The sequence below is a fragment of the Camelina sativa genome, chromosome 15 (genome assembly GCF_030686135.1).
Source record: "Camelina sativa cultivar CO46 ecotype springtype chromosome 15, ASM3068613v1".
Lineage (NCBI taxonomy): Eukaryota > Viridiplantae > Streptophyta > Magnoliopsida > Brassicales > Brassicaceae > Camelina > Camelina sativa.
In genome coordinates, this window is record NC_141894.1 from 20,251,256 (window position 1) to 20,268,528 (window position 17,273).

The 17,273-nt window shown below is 41.5% G+C and overlaps 1 non-coding gene and 1 pseudogene across 1 annotated transcript; one reads left to right on the top strand and one right to left on the bottom strand.

The window, feature by feature from the left end:
* Positions 1 to 6,455: 6,455 nt before the first annotated feature.
* Positions 6,456 to 17,273, bottom strand: part of LOC147926900 (protein LEAD-SENSITIVE 1 pseudogene) — a 33,025-nt pseudogene continuing 22,207 nt past the window's right edge.
* Positions 8,702 to 8,808, top strand: LOC147926901 (small nucleolar RNA R71). Its single transcript, XR_015583069.1, has one exon. It is a non-coding gene; the product is annotated as a small nucleolar RNA R71 (small nucleolar RNA).

The following is a 17,273-nucleotide window of genomic DNA, read 5'->3' on the forward strand; positions in this document are numbered from 1 at the left end:
GGTTAAAATGTGTCTGAATCCAATGCAACTAACTAATTATAGGAGTTTGAGATAGATGTGGAGAGTTTAAAAGCCACTTATACCCATTTTGTCCCGAAACAGGCTAAAACCAAGAAAACATTGCTTAGAAGCTGTAAACAGCTATGTTAGTGTTTCTGGGGTTGAAATGTGTCTTAATCCAATGCAACTGACTAGTTATAAGAGTTTGAGATAGATGTGGAGACTTTAAAAGCCACTTATACCCATTTTGTCCCAAAACAGGCTAAAACCAAGAAAACATTGCTTAGAAGCTGTAAACAGCTATGTTAGTGTTTCTGGGGTTAAAATGTGTCTTAATCCAATGCAACTAACTAATTATAGGAGTTTGAGATAGATGTGTGAAACATGTTTTTCTTATGTTTGTGGTGATGATGGTGGATGTATGCAAAGATGATATATGAATGATGGGTGTTTCAATTCCCCTTATGCAGTTGCAGTATAAGGGGTGTCAATCCAGTCTGAGTGCTTGTGAACAGATAAGATGTGCATATGAATCTAAGTTAAGACAAATGTAATGATTGTTTGTCACTAACAATCCTATGATGATAATGATAAAATGCAGAAAATAAATTACAAGAGCTAAGAACTAGATGCAAATAAAACAGAATGATTATGAACTAAGAACAGAAACAGAAACTGTAAACACTAGATAAGAACTAATGCAAGACAAGTGATGAACTAGATGCTAAGTGAATACAATGGAAATTAAACAGAAGTGAAACAAGACAAACACAGATCATAAACAAGAGTTCTGGGGATGAACTCGAGCAGCACTCTACCGAGTGTAGGTCGAGTGAGTGGTCGAGCTAGACGAATTCGGAAAAACAGAGCAATGCAATAAAAACAGAGTAAAGATAACACAGATCAAACAGCAGGCAAATAACAAGATTAAGACTTTAAACTCAATAAACAAAGAAGGTTCCTGAGGATGGATTCATGGGATAAACTAACCATTGTGGTAATCTAACTTGATCAACAAATCTCAAGCAATGCTATGAGCTAACCTCTAGACATATTAATCTAAGACAAGTCTCTCCCACTCTCATGGTCAAGAGACAATCAAACCTATGCAATCCTAGACTTGCTCTCACAATGAAAAGAATCTACACAAGCAGGCATTAAGCAATACATCTCAAACCAAACAAGACCTCTAATCTCTTAGCAAGCCTAATGGTAAGCTCTAGATCTAGCCTTATCTATGCTTCTTAAACATTGGTGTGATGCTAAAAAGCTTGAGATCAGATCCTACCCTCTCAGATATAGAATCAGCATTAAGAACATCTAGCCTAGAAGAGATCTACAACAATCAAGCTTGATCAAATCAGATATACCACAAGATCAATCTATCCTAACCCATCCTCAAGATCCTAAGAAGACTACTCACAACAAGTCATGATCAAACAAATCATAAACCTAGAAATCATTGAAACTTGCATGATTAGAAAGATAAGATTAAGATCTACAACTTTAAAGAAGAAATCAAACTCAGATTCTCAATACTTAGAAAGTTATTCAACCAACAAGTATGAGGAAATTCTTCTTTTCCAAGTACAAGATCCAAAAAAGAAAATAAAAAGCAAAAGGAATAATATTCCTTAAAAGGCAAAAACTAGGTTTAAAATATCTGAAAAGCTGACTAAAAATCTAGATTAAAACTTGGTTCAGGTGGCTGCAGTACAAGTCCTTATATAGTGGGGAAGGTGGAAGCCCTAAAAATGGGAAAAGTCAAAGTGGTCCACGCATCGGTCAACTCGACCAGTGCTCGGTCGAGCTGGGGGTCGAGCTGGCTTCTCTTGTGCAAATCCACACGGTCGAGTCCATCTCCCACTCGGTCGAGTGCTTGGTCGAGCTGGACTCCGGATTCCCTGTTCTTCAGCCTTAACTCCCTTGTTTCCTCTTCATGATTGCTTCACATCTCTTCTCCATTGCTTCCATGCTCCTTAAGCTCCAAAATCACCTGTTTATGCATGAAAAGATGCAAATGCAATGCAACTACACTATAATGCATGATTAGTCCTAAAGCTGCACAATAATGGTGAGAATGGATAGAAAAAGATGCAAAAGATGTGAATAAACTAAGGGAAAACATGGTAAAATATATGAACATCAACACCCCCAAACTTAGTCTTTGCTTGCCCTCAAGCAAATAAACAAGACATAAGAAGGTAAGTCAGGTTTAAAAGTGGGATCTCAGCTCCTAAAGCTTGCAAATAGACCATCTAGAATCAATGTCCAAGTTACTAGTACTAGAATGCAAGGTGAAGAGCTATACTTAAAAACTTTAGACAAGCACATCACAACCTTTACTGATTTGAGCCTTAGATATTCACATGCATTCAAATCAACCATTTCCTTTAACATTCATTAATCAAGAACATGAATCAATTCTATGCAATGCTTAAACTCATTTGGCTTGGTAATAAAGGGTTTTAGAGACAATGATGGTCTCTTTTCAGAGTGGGGCTTGTCAATATCAAGGTTCTCTCATTAAAAATGGATTGAGCTTTAGAAGAATGCTAAAGGTAAGAACACCTAAACTCATACAAGAATAAAACCTTGTCTACCCAAAGGCACCCAAAGTGTTTATCCTAACAATCTAAACCCAAATGATCCTAGTGCTACCCTTTGACTTCTTCTTTTCTCTTTAACCCTTTTCTCTTTTGGTTTTCAAGTCTTAGGAGAGGTTTCTTACTTGATCTTTCTAGTGGGATGGGGGATTCTTATTGATTGCTATGGTTCTCTTTTCTTCTTATTCTTAAGACATTTAAGCTTTTTGCTAAACTGCTCTTTGCTTTCTTTTCTTTTTCTTTTGACTAGAACCATCTTAGATAACACTTTCTTACTTCCCATCCTTTCACTAGACATTAGCTTTCACTTAAACACAATCCTCTCCTAAAAACTCTACCCTTATTCTTTCTCTTTTCTTTCTTTTCTTTTTACTACAGCCAAGTCCCAAACCCAACAAGTGAACCACCTAGTCCTATCTAGTTTGAAAAATGCAAACTAGAACTACACAAGGTCTTACTCTTGTCAGTTCAAACCTAACACTTTCTACCAAGCTCAATCCCAAAAAGGCCTCACACACACAAGAATAAACATGGCTTGAAAGAAGGTTTTGGTTTAGGGGTAGGGAAACTGATTTAAAAGTGAAATCAGCTACTTGGATCAACAAGAGTGGTAAAAAGGAGAAAGATGATCCAAATATGTATGTAGTATCCATGAGTTTAAAGCAATGCATACAATGATAATTAAAAGTCAATATTAGGTTCTTATAGATAGGAAATGGAATCAAATCACAACATGCTTCAATTTATACCAAATGCAATGCAGGAATTCAAGGCTTGGTTCAGTCTTATGCTTCTAACCACTCAACTAGCATCAAAGTACTAATAACTTGGGCAATGATCCTAGTCTAGTGAATAAAGCAAGCCAACAAGGAAATACTCATCATAGATCCCTAATGCAAATATTATACAATTCTACATGAAACATGCTAAACAAGATCCTAATATGCAATGCAAACTACATGAACACTCTTTTTTTATATGAAGATTTTTTCAAAATTTTTCAAATTTTTATGGTTTTTCTATGCCTTAGATGCTAATGCAAGTGCTAACATGATGATGATAAAAATTTGAAATAAGAACACAAAACACAACATCAAATGCTATCTAGAACCCTCCCCCAAACTTAAATCACACAGTCCCTTGTGTGAAAAAGTTGTGAGAAGATTCAAGATTAAAACACAACACAAAACACACATCAAATGCAATGGTATAAACAATGGTAAGGTGATGATGGTACCTTAGGGATTGTGGAAGAAGTTGTCCACATCCATCTGCATGCTATCATAGGAGTAGTTGGGGTCAGGCTGGTGGCTTGGAGAAGGACTTTGGGGCAGCTCGACTATAGAGATCGACCGGGACTCGGTCGAGTGCGTGTCCGAGTGGGGGGGTCGAGCTGGGTTGCGTGTCTCCAAATCTTGAGTCTGGTACTGCTGGTACTGCTGGTAGAGTGTGGGATCCATAAAGTATTGGAGTGGGAAGGGTGGGTAATGTGGATAACCTGGATAAGCAGCTGGAGGTGGGAAGCCATAAGGTGGTCTGGGAAGGTGCTCGGCCGAGTGCATCGGAGGTGCTCGGTCGAGTGGGTGCTCGAGTGACCCGGTCGAGTGCCTCGAAAACTGATGTTCGCGGGTACTTGAGCTCCTTTTCCTCTGATTTGGCTCATACATTGAAGCCCTAGCTGGTTCCACAGGTTCCCCAATCCTTGAAAGTGCTCTAGTTGAGCTGCTTCTCCTCAAAGGGCTTGAATGTTGGATAGGAGATGAGTTTCCACTCTTCAGCTCAGCAATCTCCTTCTTCAAGCCTTTGATGGACTTAGCCATGTTGGTCACCTTCTTCTTGAGCTTATCAAACCTTTTCCCATTCCACTTGTTCCATCTTTGCAAGAGAGTCAGCCTCTTTGCATTCTCCCTCACTCCTCTACTATCTCTTGGGTTTGGCTCATAGTCTTCAAAGTAGAACTGTTGCTCTCCATCAGCTACTTGTGCATTCCCAGCTTCCTCCACTCTAGACTGAATCACTCCATCAAACCAATGCTCCTCAGCTGGCCAAAAATCAATGTTGGCTCCTTCTTGAATGGTGGTGAGCTCTTGGTTAGGCAAAATGATTTGCTTTTTCCCAAGTGTTGGAAGCTCAAAGTTGAATATGTGGTTCCCTTGATGCTTCTCCTTGGCTAGGATGAGAGTGGAGGTAAGGTAGCTTGAATCTATCCATCTTGGTAAGACCCTTTCTCCTCTAAGTTGGATGTTAGCAGCTTGAAGGATTGGAGTGATGATGCCTCCAATGGTAAGTGCTCCTCTTGAACCCTTGGTCTCAAGCTTGCCTACCCAACTCCTCAAATAAATCATGTGGTCTATCAATACCATAGCAAGATCAGTCTCCACAGTGCTACCAAGGATGATGGTTCCATTTCTTGCTTGAAGAAGAACTCCATTGAGAGCCAAGTCAATCATCTTCAGCTCTCCCTCATTGATGTTTCCAGTCTCCTTTCTTGCAAAGAAAGTATTGGCAAGAGCCTTATGGTAATACCTCAAGACTGGGCTCCTAATCCTTGAGCTCTTGGAGCTGGAGGATGAGTAATACTTGTTATCCCCAATGGTCTCCCATACAGCAAACAATTCTTCTCTTGGAACCATCATGCTCCTATGGCTCCCAACCTCAAAACCAAACACATCAGCCAGCTTCTTCAATGAAAGCTCATGCTTCTTCCCTTTGATGGTGAAGGAGATATGACCAGCTCCTACTTCAGCATCTTTCCTCAAGTATTGGTGCAGCTTGACAGTGGCTAGGAACTCACAGCTTTCCTCTCTATACCCTTCCATGCAAAGTCCCATGAACTTGGTAAGGCTGCTCTTCTCAAAAAGACATTCCACATCTTCATCAATAGCAAGCTTCTCCATAGTCTCCTTGTGTGGATACCTAGTTCCCAGGAACTCCATCCTCATGAAAGCATCATAAATCTGCCTCTTTGTCAGCCCACAAGACTCAGCTTCTCCATCATCCCTCAATTCTCCTTCTTCTTCATACATCTCCTCACTTTCATCTTCACTCACTTCCTCAACTTCAACAGCTGGCCTCTTCCCTTTGGCCTTGTGTTTCCTCATAAACTCATTAAGAGTAGGCTCTCTTTCCTCCTCACTCTCAGTCCTTTCAGGATCTTCCTCAACATATTCTCTCCTTGGAAACGGCATCTGGCTCGACCGACTGCTCGAACCAGCACTCGGTCGAGTGGTCGATCGAGTGGCCCGTCGAGTGACTCTCCCAGTTTCTCCTCTTGATTCAAGGTCAGCATCACGACGTTCCATGGAGCTTGCAGCGGTTTTGTGAGACTTCTTGGTGATCTTAGAAGACATTTTCAAAAAGAAACTGAAGGGAAATAGACTCAAAGCTCAAAGTTAATAGGTTAGTGACCCAAAAACTTGAAAGAACAAAACTAGAGCAAGAGATGAACTTTGAGAGAGATCTTAGAGCTTGAATTTAAATGTTTTGAGCAAGTGAGAGAATGTGAGAGGCATAGGATCGTGCAAGGGCTATTTAAAGAAGCTAAGGGGACAAGAAAACAAGGGTGGAGCGTCCTTACATTTCAAATTTGAATTGGGAATCTTTGACTTGCTTTTTGGCTGCCACTCGACCCCACACTCGACCAGCACGTGGTCGAGCTCCTTGACCAATTTTGAAATTTCAAAATTTTTCTCCTTGTTCTTCCCTCCACTCGATCATTCTAGAAGAATGGGAATCGAATGGGCCTCAATTAGGATCCAGCTCGGCCGAGTACCTCTTGTTTTGTGGTCGAGTGGGCCTGCGAGCCTTCTTCTCCATGTCCACATTTCTCCTTACTCAACTATATTCTTATTAAAAAGCCTGTCCAACAAAAACATAAAACAAAACACATCAAAACTACTAAGAAATTAAACCATATGTACAAGGGATACCTTAGGGACTTCCTCCCTAGTGAGCTTGTTTATAGTCACTAAGCTTGACTTTGGTTTCCATCTTAACTTTGGTTCAAGTACCAAGGAGGTGATGAAATCCTCCCTGGAACCTCTTGGTCACTGTGAAGTTGATCCTTGATCACCTCACCCTTAGCACACAAACCATATTTCTTCTTAAATTTGAGCCTTGGCCTTGTTCTCCTCAAAGACCTCTTATTCAGTCTGACTTGGAGGTCCTCAACCATACTAGTCAGCTCCTGAACTGACCTCTTAAGCTTCTCAACAGAATCCTCTTGAAGTGGGAACTCAGCCTTTGGGGTTGCCTTATCACCTAAACTTCCTTGCCCTCCTTTGTCTTTGATAGTGAAGGGCTGGTCATCAATGGTAGGAAGGTTTGTTGGATTGTGGATATTGAACTTCATAACCACATCTTCAGCTATGTTCAAGGTCACAAGACCCTCCTTCACATCAATAACTGCTCCAACAGTAGCTAAGAATGGCCTCCCTAACAAGATTGGATCTTCAGGCTCTTTGCCCATCTCTATCACCACAAAGTCAGTATGAATCCTTGCTTTCCCTATCTTGAGTGGGACATTCTCCAACCTCCCAACTACCTCTCTATTTGTCCCATCAGCTAGAAGCACATGGACATTGGTAGATTTGAAATCAGTTCTCCCTAGCTTTTGAGCTATGGAGTATGGCATCACACTTGTTGAAGCTCCCAAATCACAAAGGCACTGATTGTAGTGAAGGTAGCTGATAGTGCAGGGCAGATAAAAAGGTCCTGGATCCTTAAGCTTTACTGGAATTATCACTCCTCCAAGGTCCTCAAGATCCTTCTCATCTTGAGCTTCAGCCCTCTTACTAGACATATCAAGCAAAAAAATTTTGTAGAGAGGATATGGCTCATACTGTTCCAAGGCAGGTCCTCTCTCCTCTTCTTGGTAAGCTATGATGATCTCTTGAATGGCTGACACTTGTTCCTCTTTCTCAACCAAAGCTTCTTCTTTCAAAACCCTCTCTTCCTCTTGTTGCCTAGCCAACATCTCCTTTTTCTCAATGATTTCCTTTAATTCCCTAATCTTCTGTGCTTTGAAACGCCCAGGAAATGGTAATGGAGGCTTGTAAGCAGGAGGAATGTACTTAGCAGGCTTGATAGCTTCGGAGGCTTCAGCTCGATCGAGCACTCGAGCATGCACTCGATCGAGTGTGTGGTCGAGCTGCTGGTCGAGTTCTCCTGCGAGCTCCTGTTGCTTTGCACAGATGTCACTTGGGGCTTCAGTAACTGATGAATTCCCCCAAACTTGGACTTCACTGTCCTCAGTGACTTCTTCCTCTTGAAGTAGGATGGCTTTGGCTGTGAACTCCCTTGGATTTTGAACAGCTTTTCCAGGGAGTTGGTTGGGTTTTGGAGCTGAAGTAGATGCTATGTTACTCTCCATGTACTTCACTCTAGAGTTAAGTCCTTCAAACTTCATGTTCAGGTCATTATACTGGGATGTAAGCCTTTGGTTTAGCTCAGCAAACTGCTTGGCTTCCTCAATCTTCCCTTGTGTTTGACCAATCAATAGCTGCTGAATCATAGCTCTAAGGTCTTGTTCTTGGCCTTGGTTAGTCTGAAACCCTGGTGGGGGACACAACTGGGGCTGGAACACCTGCTGCTGTTGTTTGGGGATATAGTTTTGGAACCCTTGAGGCTGTTGAGGCTGTTGAGGAGGGTAAACTTGATCTTGTGGATTAGCCACATTGGTGCTCCTATAAGATAGGTTGTTGTTCTTGAAACCACCTTGATTGTAGCCCTTGAATCCACCTTGGTTTTGCATATAGCAAAGCTCAGCAAACTCATTCTCCCCCTCTTGAACTGGAGCTTCTTCTTCACCAATGAAGTGAATAGATTTGGACTGGCTAAGGAGTATCTTGTCAAGTTTCTCATTGACCATCTTCAGATCCTTCTTGTACTTGTCCTCTTGATCAGTTGAGGAACTCCTTATGGTCCTATCATAATCTTCATTATAATTGCCATCTGACTGAGCAAGATTCTCTACTAACTCCCAGCCTTCATCCACATGCTTGTTGAGGAAGTTTCCATTGGAGGTTGTGTCAAGAAGCATTCTGAACTTTGGAAGCACTCCTCTATACAATGTGCTCAACAATGACTCCATACTGAAACCATGATGAGGGCATTGAGTCTGGTAGCCCTTGAATCTTTCCCAAGCTTCACAAAAGCTCTCATTGTTCCTTTGAGCAAATCCAGAGATCTCATTCCTCAGCCTTGCTGTCCTAGCATTGGAGAAGAACTTGGCCAAGAAAGCCTTCTTACATTGGTCCCAAGTAGTGATAGCACCAGTGGGCAGAGTCTTCTCCCATAAATGAGCCTTGTCCCCAAGAGAGAAAAGGAACAACCTCAGCTTGAAACCATCTTCACTTACTCCATTGATCTTGGTAAGACCACAAATCCTGTCAAACTCATCAAGATGATCAAGTGGATCCTCCATAGGCAATCCATGAAACTTATTGGCCTGAATCATTGAAATCAATCCACTCTTGATCTCAAAGTTGTTATTGGCAACTGTTGGTGGTACAATGCCAGCTCTTTGGTTGTGTGTGTTGGGTGCATCTCCAGCACCAATATGTCGTGGTCTCTGAACCTGATCTTGCTGATCCATAGCTACTGGAGCCTCTTGTTGTTGCTGAACAACTCTCTTCTTCTTGGATCCCAAACCCTTGTTCAACTTGTTGATGCTGTCACTATGCCTTAGAAGATTGTCCTTTCCTTTGGACCTTGTGTGCATCAACGAACGCAAACGATTTTTCCCGAGCAAGCGACTGAGCACAGGCTCAAGTAGGAAGGTAGGGCGACTGGAAAAAGAGGCTTACGGAGATCCGGGGTCTGGCTCGATCAAGTGCTCGAGCACTACTCGGTCGAGTGGTGGTCGAGTGACTGGTCGAGTGATACCTGAAATGGAACTTCAACCCCAAACACAAGATTCAAGTGCAGAAACTTCACAAATGTATACAAGAACTTAATCTTAGACTAATATGGATCCTAAATGTCACAAAAACTAACTCAAACAGGCAACAGCGCCAAATTGAAACATGTTTTTCTTATGTTTGTGGTGATGATGGTGGATGTATGCAAAGATGATATATGAATGATGGGTGTTTCAATTCCCCTTATGCAGTTGCAGTATAAGGGGTGTCAATCCAGTCTGAGTGCTTGTGAACAGATAAGATGTGCATATGAATCTAAGTTAAGACAAATGTAATGATTGTTTGTCACTAACAATCCTATGATGATAATGATAAAATGCAGAAAATAAATTACAAGAGCTAAGAACTAGATGCAAATAAAACAGAATGATTATGAACTAAGAACAGAAACAGAAACTGTAAACACTAGATAAGAACTAATGCAAGACAAGTGATGAACTAGATGCTAAGTGAATGCAATGGAAATTAAACAGAAGTGAAACAAGACAAACACAGATCATAAACAAGAGTTCTGAGGATGAACTCGAGCAGCACTCTACCGAGTGTAGGTCGAGTGAGTGGTCGAGCTAGACGAATCCGGAAAAACAGAGCAATGCAATAAAAACAGAGTAAAGATAACACAGATCAAACAGCAGGCAAATAACAAGATTAAGACTTTAAACTCAATAAACAAAGAAGGTTCCTGAGGATGGATTCATGGGATAAACTAACCATTGTGGTAATCTAACTTGATCAACAAATCTCAAGCAATGCTATGAGCTAACCTCTAGACATATTAATCTAAGACAAGTCTCTCCCACTCTCATGGTCAAGAGACAATCAAACCTATGCAATCCTAGACTTGCTCTCACAATGAAAAGAATCTACACAAGCAGGCATTAAGCAATACATCTCAAACCAAACAAGACCTCTAATCTCTTAGCAAGCCTAATGGTAAGCTCTAGATCTAGCCTTATCTATGCTTCTTAAACATTGGTGTGATGCTAAAAAGCTTGAGATCAGATCCTACCCTCTCAGATATAGAATCAGCATTAAGAACATCTAGCCTAGAAGAGATCTACAACAATCAAGCTTGATCAAATCAGATATACCACAAGATCAATCTATCCTAACCCATCCTCAAGATCCTAAGAAGACTACTCACAACAAGTCATGATCAAACAAATCATAAACCCAGAAATCATTGAAACTTGCATGATTAGAAAGATAAGATTAAGATCTACAACTTTAAAGAAGAAATCAAACTCAGATTCTCAATACTTAGAAAGTTATTCAACCAACAAGTATGAGGAAATTCTTCTTTTCCAAGTACAAGATCCAAAAAAGAAAATAAAAAGCAAAAGGAATAATATTCCTTAAAAGGCAAAAACTAGGTTTAAAATATCTGAAAAGCTGACTAAAAATCTAGATTAAAACTTGGTTCAGGTGGCTGCAGTACAAGTCCTTATATAGTGGGGAAGGTGGAAGCCCTAAAAATGGGAAAAGTCAAAGTGGTCCACGCATCGGTCAACTCGACCAGTGCTCGGTCGAGCTGGGGGTCGAGCTGGCTTCTCTTGTGCAAATCCACACGGTCGAGTCCATCTCCCACTCGGTCGAGTGCTTGGTCGAGCTGGACTCCGGATTCCCTGTTCTTCAGCCTTAACTCCCTTGTTTCCTCTTCATGATTGCTTCACATCTCTTCTCCATTGCTTCCATGCTCCTTAAGCTCCAAAATCACCTGTTTATGCATGAAAAGATGCAAATGCAATGCAACTACACTATAATGCATGATTAGTCCTAAAGCTGCACAATAATGGTGAGAATGGATAGAAAAAGATGCAAAAGATGTGAATAAACTAAGGGAAAACATGGTAAAATATATGAACATCAATGTGGAGAGTTTAAAAGCCACTTATACCCATTTTTTCCCAAAACAGGCTAAAACCAAGAAAACATTGCTTAGAAGCTGTAAACAGCTATGTTAGTGTTTCTGGGGTTAAAATGTGTCTTAATCCAATGCAACTAACTAATTATAGGAGTTTGAGATAGATGTGGAGAGTTTAAAAGCCACTTATACCCATTTTGTCCCAAAATAGGCTAAAACCAAGAAAACATTGCTTAGAAGCTGTAAACAGCTATGTTAGTGTTTCTGGGGTGGAAATGTGTCTTAATCCAATGCAACTGACTAGTTATAAGAGTTTGAGATAGATGTGGAGACCTTAAAAGCCACTTATACCCATTTTGTCCCAAAAAAGGCTAAAACCAAGAAAACATTGCTTAGAAGCTGTAAACAGCTATGTTAGTGTTTCTGGGGTTAAAATGTGTCTTAATCCATTGAAACTAACTAATTATAAGACTTTAAGATAGATGTGGAGAGTTTAAAAGCCACTTATACCCATTTTGTCCCAAAAGAGGCTAAAACCAAGAAAACATTGCTTAGAAGCTGTAAACAGCTATGTTAGTGTTTCTGGGGTTAAAATGTGTCTTAATCCAATGCAACTAACTAATTATAGGAGTTTGAGATAGATGTGGAGAGTTTAAAAGCCACTTATACCCATTTTGTCCCAAAATAGGCTAAAACCAAGAAAACATTGCTTAGAAGCTGTAAACAGCTATGTTAGTGTTTCTGGGGTGGAAATGTGTCTTAATCCAATGCAACTGACTAGTTATAAGAGTTTGAGATAGATGTGGAGACCTTAAAAGCCACTTATACCCATTTTGTCCCAAAAAAGGCTAAAACCAAGAAAACATTGCTTAGAAGCTGTAAACAGCTATGTTAGTGTTTCTGGGGGTTAAAATGTGTCTTAATCCATTGAAACTAACTAATTATAAGACTTTAAGATAGATGTGGAGAGTTTAAAAGCCACTTATACCCATTTTGTCCCAAAAAAGGCTAAAACCAAGAAAACATTGCTTAGAAGCTGTAAACAGCTATGTTAGTGTTTCTGGGGTTAAAATGTGTCTTAATCCATTGAAACTAACTAATTAAAAGACTTTGAGATAGATGTGGAGAGTTTAAAAGCCACTTATACCCATTTTGTCCCGAAACAGGCTAAAACCAAGAAAACATTGCTTAGAAGCTGTAAACAGCTATGTTAGTGTTTCTGGGGTTAAAATGTATCTTAATCCAATGCAACTAACTAATTATAGTAGTTTGAGATAGATGTGGAGAGTTTAAAAGCCACTTATACCCATTTTGTCCCAAAAAAGGGTAAAACCAAGAAAACATTGCTTAGAAGCTGTAAACAGCTATGTTAGTGTTTCTGGGGTTAAAATGTGTCTTAGTCCAATGCAACTGTCTAGTTATAAGAGTTTGAGATAGATGTGGAGAGTTTAAAAGCCATTTATACCCATTTTGTCCCAAAACAGGCTATAACAAGGAAAACATTGCTTAGAAGTTGTAAACAGCTATGTTAGTGTTTCTGGGGTTAAAATGTGTCTTAATTCAATGCAACTAACTAATTATAAGAGTTTGAGATTGATGTGGAGAGTTTAAAAGCCACTTATACCCATTTTGTCCCAAAACAGGCTAAAACCAAGAAAACATTGCTTAGAAGCTGTAAACAGCTATGTTAGTGTTTCTGAGTTGAAATGTGTCTTAATCCAATGCAACTGACTAGTTATAAGAGTTTGAGATAGATGTGGAGACTTTAAAAGCCACTTATACCCATTTTGTCCCAAAACAGGCTAAAACCAAGAAAACAATGCTTAGAAGCTGTAAACAGCTATGTTAGTGCTTCTGGGGTTAAAATGTGTCTTAATCCAATGCAACTAACTAATTATAGGAGTTTGAGATAGATGTGGAGAGTTTAAAAGCCACTTATACCCATTTTTTCCCAAAACAGGCTAAAACCAAGAAAACATTGCTTAGAAGCTGTAAACAGCTATGTTAGTGTTTCTGGGGTTAAAATGTGTCTTAATCCAATGCAACTAACTAATTATAGGAGTTTGAGATAGATGTGGAGAGTTTAAAAGCCACTTATGTAAGACTTTGTAGAATAAAGAAGAGAATCAAGAGATTGATGAGAGATATCGGTAGACAAAGAGAATGAGGAAGAAGAAAAGATTAGGTTATTGTTCCATAAGAATATCGGTTACAATGTAGGCTAATGCCTATTTATATCATGAGAAACTCTAGGGCTACACCCTTTACAAACCGCACAGCTAAGTGATAGGGACAGGAAGAGAGAAGAGACTAATCCCAAGGTTGATAGCGACCCGTCTTAGTCTCCTTAAACCAAACATCACCCGTGACTCTTCTTGCTCCACTTGCGCTTTCCCTCCAACGGCTATCTTGGGAATTCTAGAGTCTTCTAATGGGCTTAGGATGAGCAGGCCTCCTCTCCATTCCTTATCACTAGAAGACTCGGCCATTTCACCACACTTGTACGGACAGCCCATATTCAATACTCGTACGGACGGCCATGGCTGCCTTAGGCTTATTCTTTTGATCAATACTCCCCCTCAAGCTTAGCCTAATGAAATGGCTAAGCTTGGAACCCGTGAAGCAGCACCTCATTAAAAACCTTGACTTAGAAAACCTCATGGGACAAAACCAAGTCGAGGGAAAAAGAGTGTGCTGTCCACGGATTAGAGAAGCTTGATCATGGCCGTGTAATGTCTACAAGTCCAAGTTTGCTATAGATGTGATCACAAACCTTGGAGCTTGCAGACTTGGTGAAGATGTCAGCTAGCTGATCTTGACTCCTTGTGTGGCATGGTAACACCACTCCTTCTTCAATCTTCTCTCTCACCTTGTGGCAATCGCTTTCTATGTGCTTGGTCCTCTCATGAAAGACCGAGTTTGTGGCAATGTGGATGGCCGCTTCATTGTCGCAATGCATGGTCATGGGCTGCTTTGTTTCGATGCCTAAGTCCTTGAGTAGACCCTTCAGCCATGTCATCTCGTTAGTGAGCTTCCTCATAGCTCTATACTCGGCCTCGGCGCTAGAGCATGAAACCACCTTTTGTTTCTTAGACCTCCATGTAACCAAGTTGCCTCCAACAAACGTGCAGTACCCAGTGGTGGATCTCCTATCCAGCGTGTCGCCATTGTAATCCGCATCACAATAGCCAACGATTTCGGTGTTGTCATTCTTGCCCATCCAAATACCTTGACCCGGACTGCCCTTGAGATAGCTTAGGATCCTTTCGACTTGACTCCATTGGTACTTGCTTGGTGCCTTCATATGTTGGCTAACCTGATTCACAGCATAGGATATGTCAGGTCGTGTGATAGTAAGGTATATCAGCTTACCTACAAGCCGGCGGTAGCGTGTGACGTCTAAGAATGGCTCGTCCATTGGTTCCTTAGGTCGGCCTTCTTTTGCCCGTAAGCTCTCCCCCTTTCGCTTGAGCTGGTAATCTTCATCAAGGGGCGTAGCAACCGGAGACACACCAAGCTTGCCAGTCTCCTCTAACAAGTCAAGAGTAAACTTGCGTTGTGAGAGGAAGAGTCCTTCCGGTGAGCGACAAATCTCAATACCAAGAAAGTATTTGAGTTCCCCAAGGTCCTTGATGTCAAATACCGACTTGAGAGAGTCCTTGGTGTCCTGAATGGCCGCCTTATCATCACCAGTCACGATGATGTCGTCGACGTATATGAGCACCACCACCCAACCAATAGAGGTGCGACGCGTGAAGAGAGTATGATCAGCCTCCGATCGCGTAAAACCATCAGTCTTGAGAGTGGAGCTTAGTTTGTGGTACCACGCTCGTGGGGACTGCTTAAGGCCATAGATGGCCTTACGTAGCCTCAAGACTTTTCCGGGTGTAACCATGTCTTCAAGGCCGGGAGGAGGCGTCATGTACACTTCTTCATCAAGTTCACCTTGAAGGAAGGCGTTCTTCACATCCATCTGCCATAAGTCCCATGAGAGGTTGACAGCAAGAGACAGCACAACCCGAACCGTATGGAGCTTGGCCACGGGTGCAAAGGTGTCCGTGTAGTCCGCGCCATAGGTTTGGGTGAAGCCACGGGCCACTAACCTGGCTTTATGCCGTTCAATGTCACCATTGCTCAAATACTTTATGGTAAACACCCATTTGGAGCTAACTGCCCGCTTGCCTTGAGGAAGATCCGATTCGTCCCACGTATGATTCCGGATCATGGCGCCAGTTTCATTCTTGACCGCATCTAACCAAACTTGATGTTCCTTAGCTTCATCATATGTCTGCGGGATCCAATTGGCGTCCACTTGGCCGAAGAAAGCTTGGTGATCAGCAGGTAACAGCTCAAGGGAACAAACGGACTGAATGGGATGAGCGACAGCTTGGCTGTTGTAATAGACACGCTTGTTCTTCCAAGTGGAGGGATCTGATCGAGGTCTGGTGCTCCGACGCAGGACTGGTGCCGGAAGTGGATCCACGCTAGGCAACACGGTGGGCGTACCGTCCGTAGGAGCCGTCTCCGTGTTTTCCTCGGTAGAGGCCGCCGCCGGAGCATGCGTGTCCGTTGTAGGGCCAGGGACGGGAACACCGGTTATGGGTAGGCCAGACCCGAGAGATTCACCATCTTGGGCTGAACCATTGTCATTTGCATCTCCTTGGTCAGACCCACCATCGGTAGAAATTTGACTTAGTGTTGGCCGCACGGCACCCGTTGGTGGAGATGGGTTGCCAAGGTGATCAAGAAGGAACCGTAGACTCGAAGCTCGGTCATTAGGTGAGTGAGAGAGATCTTTAAGGCTGTTCCAATCCCTCTTGTCATGGTAGCCCATATGTTCTAGAAACCGGACGTCTCGAGAGACATATAGTCGACTTGTGGCCGGATCATAACATTTGTACCCCTTTTGTGTGGTGGAGTAGCCAATGAACATACACTTTGTACTTTTGGCATCCAGCTTACTCCTTTGTTCTCCTGGTACTAACACAAAACAAACACAGCCGAAAACTCGTAAGTGATCAAGAGATGGTTTAAATTTGTTTAGTACTTCAAATGGAGATAAGTCATGAAGAACTCTAGTTGGTGTTCGGTTGATTAGGTAGCATGCGGTCATCACGGCATCACCCCAATATCGTTTAGGAACACTCGAATGGAACATGATTGCCCGCGCCACTTCCATGAGGTGCCGGTTCTTCCTCTCGGCCACACCATTTTGTTGTGGCGTGTAGGGACAACTAGTTTGATGGAGAATGCCATGCTTGGAGAGATGTTCTTTGAACTTGCAACTTGTGTATTCCCCCCCATTATCAGACCTAAGTACCTTAAGTTTAGCATTGAAGTGATTAGTCACATAATTTTGAAAATTGATAAAGGCATCAAATACTCTATCTTTAGATGGCAACAAGGTAATCCAAGTGTATTTTGATTTTTCATCAATAAAAGTCACAAAATACTTGTTATTATCTCTAGATAGGCATGGTGATGTCCAAACATCTGAGTGAACCAAATCAAAACAATTCTCATAAATAGTAGTTGACTTAGGAAAGATAGACTTGCAATGTTTTCCAAGAATACAAGGTTCACAAGTAGAATTATCAAAAGAAATATTAGGAAACATCAACCCTAAAGCACGTGAATGTGGGTGGCCTAGCCTAGCATGCCACACCATATTCGAATCAACAACAAAACAAGACTTAGTAGAGGATAAATTTGGATCGGTTTTCTCTAGGACATAGAGATCTCCACTCCCTTGCCCTTCTCCAAGAACCTTTCCAGTCTCAATATCCTGAAAATAAACATTGTTAGGACCAAAGATTGCATAACAATTCAAATCATTTGTGGCCCTCTTAACCGATAGTAAATTGGAGGTAAAGGTAGGCATAA